The following is an 8,951-nucleotide window of genomic DNA, read 5'->3' as shown; positions in this document are numbered from 1 at the left end:
TTGAGCTAAATAAACCATCTCACTTGTTTTCACTATCTAAGAACCTCCTGGCGTCCATTATTCTATCTTTCACACTAATTAGCCTGGGGGTTGTAGTTTTACACCATCTTAAAGGGGAAGCTTCCATTTAGCGAAGGCTCCGCCCTGAGTGTAGTTTCACAGTGTAACCCATGCTCATACACTAGCTGGACACCCTTAACCCCTAATTGGCGGGATAGGCCAGAAAAGCGTTACATTTTGGCGCCCAACGTGGGGCTCCGCCCCCAATCCAGGCTATATTTGTGTTTTTACAATTTTTGTGAAATTGTGCACTGTATCTTTAAATTTTGCTGACAGGCTGCCGGACCCATTAGGCAAAGGGCAGTCCTGCACGCACTTGCTATTTTTGGTGTGCGCATAGTAAGGCCGTGGGTTCGGGCTTGGTGGTTCTTCCCGTGTCCCATTATTCGCCTGCGCCACTAGTGCTTTCGCCAGGCGCATATTCGCTGGCGTTTTTGTTTTTGTGCGCTGTGAATTTTCGCTGGCGCCATTGGTGTCATCGCGAGATTTCGCAGGCGCCATTTTGTCCCTGCGCATACCCTTTGGCGCGCTTGGACTAGGCGGTTCCCTGACGTCGCGTCACCGCCGCCATTTTGTGGAGGATTTCCTAGAGGACGGACGCATCTCTGTGAGCTCCAAACTCTGCACAGGCCTACACCCTTAGCGGCTGCTAAGGGAACTTGCCTTTTGCCTCCACTACAAAGCGATAACTGCTAAAGGCATACCGCTTCTTGCTGTGGATCTCTGGAATCAAAATCATCCATTTTCTCCAGGGTCCCAGCATATCATATTTGTCCTGCGGCTGCAGGTACACGCTGTTCACGAAACTCTCCAGCCCCTCACCTGTCCTAAACAAGGATGGCGGATCAAGGCTGGGATGGATGGCCTGACCCAGAGGCCCGAGAAGGACATATCACCTTTTCATTCCGCCCAAGCGTACCAGCCCCTTCACCTAACAGGTATGTCTGGAGGGGCACTTTTGGTGAAGATTTCCTCAGCCCTGGCTGTAATATTATGGTGCCATATTGCAGGGAGTGTGGGGCAGAATGTGGTGCTGCATTTAAGAGACTGACTCCCTCATGCAAGATGTGTGGGCGAAGCTGCTGGATGGGGCCCTTCATGAAAATGGAGGAATCCTCAGGGCCCATTATACTGGCTCCACCATTTCCTGCTGTACAGCCTATGGGGGCTACCATTACTTCCAAATCACCATCTTCTTCTCCTATCTCGGCCGAGCCTAAAGGGGAGGAATTGAAGGAAGTTACAGATTCCATGGGGGGTCTGAGTGTGGAACTTTCTACCAAGAAGACCTCTACAAAGGGAAGGGGTCGCGGACGCGCCCCTCCCAAAGTGTTTGGAGAAAAACCACCTACCATGCTGACTGGTGTGGTTACCTCCGCCTCCTGCTCCTCTGAAGGGAACAGCTTTGAGTCCTTGCATTCTTCTCCTGACCCAGATTGGGGAGAAATGGATTTTGGACCGCTGCCTTCATCTTCTGCGTCCTCTAAAGAGGAATTGGTCACTTTCTTCGACAAACCCATGCCGCCTGCAGGGGACCCTGCTACTGATATTTCCTTTTGGGTTTCTCCTGGCCGTGCTGATCCCCAAAAGCAGCGTACGGTTTCGAGGATCCAGAGGATAATAAATATTCGGGTGTTTGATCAATGGGGCTACTACATGCCATATGCCCCTGAGTTCATTTATGACGAAGTGGAGAAACACCTTGACGAATGGGTTTATGGAGAGTTAATCCGAAGGGAGAAGATTGGATCAGGAGGGCTGTTTCAGAAAAATGCTTCCAAGGGGGAGCGTGACTTTTCCTTTTTGAGCAATGTGGTCCATGAATGGTGGTATGGCCGCACTGTGCTGAAGCATTTTGTGAAAAGTTGTGGAAAATTCCAAGAAGATAAGCAGTTTAGCTTAATGGAGAGAGTTTCCAATGGGGGTCGTGTGGAGAAGCCCCACCCCAATTATTACCTGTCCTACAAGGATACCGTGGCAAAGTCCTGCCTTGGAAGGGAGCACCACCAGCCATCCCCTAGGGGGGTGTGAGGTTTCCTTCCTATACATATGGTTTCCTGCAGGTTGTTACAGGTCAAGGGACTCCTGTTTGAGAGCCTGATTTGTCTGCTGTTCGTCTAGATTGATGCCCGATTATTGGGGCCTTCTTCAAAGAAGTCGTCTAGATTGATGCCCCTGTTTGGGCCTTCTTCATTTGTTTGTTCACCATTTTCAGTTGCTGGACTTATGGACATTGTCCAGGACCACTTGTAAATAGTTGGGTTCATGAGACAAAGACTGCTGAGCCCCCACCAAAACTCTTCTACCTCTAACTACTCGCTGAGTAGCACCTTTATTCTTTGCCTTACTACTCCCCAAGTGGCTCTCAGTAACTTTGTACACTTGGGTAGGGGGGGGGTGTGATATGGAATAAAGCTTTTGGTTATGGTGGGGTCATGTAACTCAACTGCACTGAAAATGTGTGTTCATATGTGAAAAGAAATATATGCTAATTTTTCTTTTCAGCCAAGCTTGTGCCTGGACCTCCTGATACACTATGGATGGTTCACGTATCGTAAGTTAAGTGCCTGAGTGTCCTTAGGGGTTCTCATGAAATGTAATAAAGTTATGTAACTGATGTTATTTGCACTGAAACTTACTTCATACAGTATTTGCATTTTTGCTCGTTACTGTTCTTTTCTCCACAGTACCCATTGTTACCAGGTATTCCTCAGGAGGGGATACCAGAAGATTGATGTTCAATGGTATTGTTGGTTTGCACTTATATATTCACTTTGTTACTATTGTGTCTATATCATTTCACCATTGTCGGGACGAAATGGATTTTTCCCCCGGGTGTATGTAGGGACCTATAGGATATCCTATCCCTATAGAGTTAATTCCCTACCTTTTGTATGTAGTTCTCTTTTCCCTTGTTATTGGGCCTTGCCCTTGTAACTGGTAAAGTGTAACATCCACACCTATTGGACAAAGAGTGTAATGACACTCCCCTGCCACACTGCTATATAGTGTTGTGTAGGGAGTGGCCTCTTTGGCTCCTGGTGTCTGTGCTGCTAGGTGTTTCCCATTGAGCCTGGGATCACCAAGGCCCCAGTAAAGCCATTTACCCCAAAGGGACCTGTACCTTTGGTGCTGAAGTCGGGAACCAGGCAATCCCGTGAATGAGGATTAGCTATCATTAGGGCAGATTTGTAATAGTCTCTCTAGGAGAGAGAGATAGCCAGATTTAGGTAGCATGAGCAGTTCTGTGCTCCAACGAGGAGAATAGCAGGGAGTAGCCTCCCAAAGGCTTTTAAGGTGCCTTTAGTGTAAGGAACTCAGTGATAGGGAATTCAGTTTAGCAGAGCACTGCCTGACCCCTACTTGATCGATCCTGTTTCACTTTGGTCGCTGGTCTTTGGGAGTGAGATATTCTTCCTACTGTTTAACTTGAGGAGTGACATCTGTACATGCTGCATCATCATCAATGCTATCCCTTCTCCTCTGTGATGTGCTAACTCCTACTGCAACTCCTGCGTGAGTAAACCTGTGGTCAATTGCTTTTGCATATCTGTTGAGCTAAATAAACCATCTCACTTGTTTTCACTATCTAAGAACCTCCTGGCGTCCATTATTCTATCTTTCACACTAATTAGCCTGGGGGTTGTAGTTTTACACCATCTTAAAGGGGAAGCTTCCATTTAGCGAAGGCTCCGCCCTGAGTGTAGTTTCACAGTGTAACCCATGCTCATACACTAGCTGGACACCCTTAACCCCTAATTGGCGGGATAGGCCAGAAAAGCGTTACAAATGTTTTGTTTATTGGCAGAGCTCTTGCTTGTGCCAGAACATGTCCTAACTATGAATTAGGGTTGCCACCTTTTTTGAAAAAAAATACTGGCCTTCCTATATATTTAACTTTTTTCCCTATTAATAACATTGGGATCAGCCATAATTTTTACCGGCCAGGTGGCAACCCTGGTCAGGGCACACAGGCAAATTCCGAGAGACAAACAAATCTCTTTTCGCAGGGCGACTAATCTCTCCAAACTGCCTCCCCTGCCTTCCCACCGGCGGGGTGGCACTTAGCGTGATTTGTTTTCCGAAGTCGGCCAAAGTTTGAAACTTCGGGCGTCTTCGGAAAACGAATCGCGCCAAGTGCCATTCCGCCGGCGATTTACATTTAAGCCGGCGGGAAGGCAGGAGAGGCAGTTCGGGGAGATAAGTCACCCCAAAGAAGAGGAGATTTGCCGCCAGGCGACAAATCTCCCTGAATCTGCCTGTGTGCCCTGATCCATGGACGTAACTACAGAGGAAGCAGACCCTGCGTCTGCACGGGGCCAGGAGGTATAGAGGGCCCCATGAAGCCCTAATTAATGAGAAATTTCAACATATATTGTTAAAATAGGGCAACCTCTGGATATGTTGGGGGCCCTAAAATAAATTTGCTGTGGGGCCCAGTAACATCTAGTTACACCACTGCCCTGATCCTAAAACTGAGTAAACGTTATCTTTCACTCTTCATTTCCTCTGGTCCTAACTCTGATGCGTGCAGGTTCTCTGTCATTTCTGGGGCTTCAAAATGGCATTGGTGAAGACCAGTGTTGGCAGTGGTTTCCTCCATTTTACATAGAAGTTAGACAGCATCGACCGTCAGCCACGGTCATTTTCAATTCTGGTATAGTGTTTTTTGTGAAGACAAGGACATTATTTTTTACAATTTAATGAAAATGTATGGGCTAATTAAGGAGAATCTAATGGGGCTAACAGTACTATGTAGTTAGGCTTCTTTTTTGTACAGTGCCGTCGGAGAAGCTTTTCAGAAGACTTGGTTCTTCTACTAAATCCCTTTTGTGTAGGTCAGTGCAGCACCCTAGCCTTTTTTTGGGTTGTGCCATGCTGTTGTCTCCTAGTTAGCAATATCGTTAGCAAAATTAGTTAAGACAGTTTATCCATAAGGAAGTATATTAACCTCAGTCCTGCACTGACAGGTAGGGTGGTAAGTATAAACAACATTAAATCAAAGTCTGATGAATTGACTCGTATTGTGTCCAAAATGGCAGAATATTGACAGAGTTTTGCTGAGCATTATGTTTTGAACCTGTGAGCTGTGGAGGTTGGGCATATATATAAATCGAGAAAAAGCTAAATTCTGAACTGTTATTTTCTGTCTACACAAATGAGGGACCAGTTAATGAAGGTTTCCTTCTTAATAGTCCCAATTCTAGTAATACAACCAATGATGCATGGTTCATGTACAAGGAAATTCAAAAGAGACTACAACATGTTAAGAAAAAAAAAGGTCTGGGACCGAATGGTATTCATACCAGGGTACTAAGCAAGCTTAGACTAGAGGAAAATAACTTTAATTTGAAGCAGCGTAGGTGGTTCTTCAAAGTGAGGTGTGTAGCCATGGGGGCAGCCATTCAAAGCTTAAAAGAAGAAAAAGCACAGAATACACAGCAGAAAACATATAAGCTCTGTAGTATATAATGGGATTCTTCAGAATGTATCTGTTATCTACTGTGTATCCTGTGCTTGAATGGCTGCCCCCATGTCTACACAGCAGCTTGTTTATATAAACTATAGTTGTGTTTCTGAAGCAGTCACACCAGTTTTACCAGTGCAGGGCTACAGCACATTATATTGTCATTGGTGTTACTGTTCCTTTAATCCTGACTGCAAACTGCAATCCTGTAAGGATTAGGGAAACCCTTGTTAAATTGTTTATTACTGCTTATGCAATTACTGATTAACTTTATTACTGATAAAACTAAAACAACTGGTACGTGCTTTTTCTTTTTCAATAGTTAATTTTATTTACTCAACTTTTTTGTGTAGCTCTCTAGTTAGTAGTTTAAATGTATTTGGTTGCTAGGGTCTTACTTAACTAGCAACCAGGCTGTGGTTTGAATATATGACAGGAAGAAATGATCTTACTGGAAAGGTAATTACTGAAAATACAAACAACAATACAAGTATGGCTTTAGGAGAATTCTGCTTTCTGGTTGCTGGGAAGGTTACCACCTTCAAACTTGTGCTCTTAAATATCCCATATAAGTAAATTGAAAGTGTTCAAAATGTTGAATATGTGAACTGTGGTAAATTTTACTTTCACTCTTTGATAAGTATAGCCTTTTATCCTCTTACCCTTCTCTTCAGCTGTTTAAAAGCCTTGTGTCACAAACTGCTAACAGTCTAACTCTGTACATTACCTACAATGAGCCCACATATGGTCAATGCAGAGAGCAAAATTGCTAAGTTGTTTTCTTTAAAGTCCAAGGGGCATTTCATTTTTTTCTGTGTGCTTAACCTTTATACTGCTTTCAAAATAGTCACTCATCACATTTGGTTGCAAGTCATTCTCTCTACATTTTAAGTAACTCCAGGTCCTAGCCATCTTGTACTTTCCACACCAATTCTCCTGGAAATCTATTAATGAGTTTCAAGTCCACCTGTATATTGCTTATACAGTTGCATCTCAATATCTTACTTCATTTTTGTCATACATCTTTTTCTGCATTGGCATTTTGGCTTTGATTAACTTTTCGATTGACCCAAGTGTCCAAACCTAAGACACGGAAAAGAGAAGAATGAGACATAATAGAAAAATCTTTTTCTCTGTAATAATAAAACAGCAGCTTGTACTTGATCAAAACTAAAATATAATAATCCTTGTTGGAAGCAAAATCAGGCTGTTGGGTTTATTTAATGTTTACATGATTTTCTAGTAGTCTTAAAGTGGGCCTGTCACCTACACATAAAAAGATGTTTAATGAAAGTCCTTTGCAAATTAAACATGGAACACAAATCATTTTTTTCATGAAAGCATCCATACATGTTAGAAATGTGTTTAAATATCTGAGCTGTCAATCAAATTTTATCTACCCTGCCTCTTTGCCTGAGGCATAGAGGTGGGGCATTCAATTACTTTCACTTTCCATTCAGCACTTCCTACATGTCACTGCACTCATTACATTCCCCCCTTCCCTCCTCAAGCTCTATAATTATGTAGGGTACTGTGCAAAGGCATTAGGTCCCCAATTCTGGTGCTTACACAAGATTTTGGGGTAATACACAATTTGTCTTAATAACAGTGCCCACAAAATGGCCTCTGCCTGTGTGCGCTGTGTTGTGTAATTCCAAGACTGAAGGAAACAACATTTAAATAATAAATATAGTGTGAGTAAAGTTTATTTTGCTCAATTAACATGATAGAAATGAATTTGGAATTATTTTGTAGGGTGACAGGTCCACTTTAAGGTATAAAGAGCCAAATTACAGAAAGACCCATTATCCAGAAACCCGCAGGTCCCGACTATTCTGGATAACAGGTCCCATACCTGTACAATAAAAGTAGAAAAAAGTTAGGGTAGAAAAGGATAATGGGAAATGGAAAGGGATACAAAGGGAAAAAGAGAGATAAGAGGACCCAAATACTGATAAAAACAGTATTAAGAAGTGGATTGGGATAAATACTGTACTTGCATGCCACAAGCGAAGGGAACCACAGAACATACAGTACCATATGGGGAATTAATGAAAGTAAGAAGGAATTGTTAGAAGGATGAGGATTTCACAGAGAAAGCAGGAGGGGTAATTAATAGAAAGCGTTAAGAGAGGAAATGCTGAAATATAAAGAGAATACTAAATCAGGCAAAAGAAAGCCTATGTTAACAATGCAGTTTAAAAAGGATCATAGCAGACTAGAAAGGAGTTCTAAGAGGAAATAAACCCCAAAAAGGAATATGGCTTTAAATGCCATATGTTATATACTGAGCTTATTTAAAACAAAGCTGTGGTGTTTATACAATAGCCTTTAGATGTCACTGTGCCCAGACTTATACTGTGCATACTTCCTGACAGCTTAAAAGTGAAAGTTGTATAATGCCTGCATGAGAGCCTGCTAATAAAGTACTGTTATACTCTACTCATCCTCAGCTACCCAAAACATAACAGATTGGCGACAGGATGGCTTTTCTACCTCTGCAGCAGCCTGCACCTTTTCTTCCAAACACTGGTGAGCCTACCATACCTTTTACTTCTTGGATCCGTATGTATGAAAATTACATTATTGCTGCTGACCAAGGGGAGATTTCTGCTGCTAGAAACCATACTTTACGTATTCACTGCTTGAGAGCAGAGGGACAGCGTATATTCTATAAATTACCATTACCTGATAATACTTATGAAACTGCACTTACTGCTATAAAGAACTTTTTCGTACCAAGAGTAAATGTGGTTGCTGAAAGATAGAAATTCTGCCAATGTGGACATCGTAATGGCGACTCCACAAAACAATTTGTAGCAGTTTTGAGAGAGCTGGTTGTTACCTGTGAGTTTGGGACTCTAACAGATGAAATGCTTAGAGACCAAATAGTGGAAAAAACCAACTTACCTCGCATTAGAGAGAGACTGCTCCTAGAGCAGGATTTAACCCTTGCAAAAGCTATTACAGTTGCTAGCCAAATTGAAACAGCAGTGGCAGAGGCTAAAACTCTCAGTCAGGGAACTGCTGGGAATGTACAGACTGTGAATTTAGCACTGTGGCCTAATAATGCACAGTCACAGGCAAAATACATTGCTAAGGAAAGGGATTCACCTATACTGCAAAACCATACAGCAAATACAAATAGAAAAAACTGCTTTCGCTGTTGTTCAACACAACACACTGCAAATTATTTTACATGTCCTGCAAAAGCTAAACGGTGCCGCAAATGCACAAAAGTAGGACATTTTGCTAAGATCTGCCGTAGTTCTGCTAAAGATGTTCATGAAGTCACTACTACAAATCTTACAGTATGGATAAAGCTGGTACATTTATTCCAGACAAGTTTATATGCACTGTCAGTGTCAGTACTGCTTCTGCTGACAAGGGACACTCCATTAACCTGATGCTTGATACAGCTTCA

The sequence above is a fragment of the Xenopus laevis genome, chromosome 4S (assembly GCF_017654675.1).
Source record: "Xenopus laevis strain J_2021 chromosome 4S, Xenopus_laevis_v10.1, whole genome shotgun sequence".
Lineage (NCBI taxonomy): Eukaryota > Metazoa > Chordata > Amphibia > Anura > Pipidae > Xenopus > Xenopus laevis.
This window is presented reverse-complemented; position numbering follows the sequence as displayed.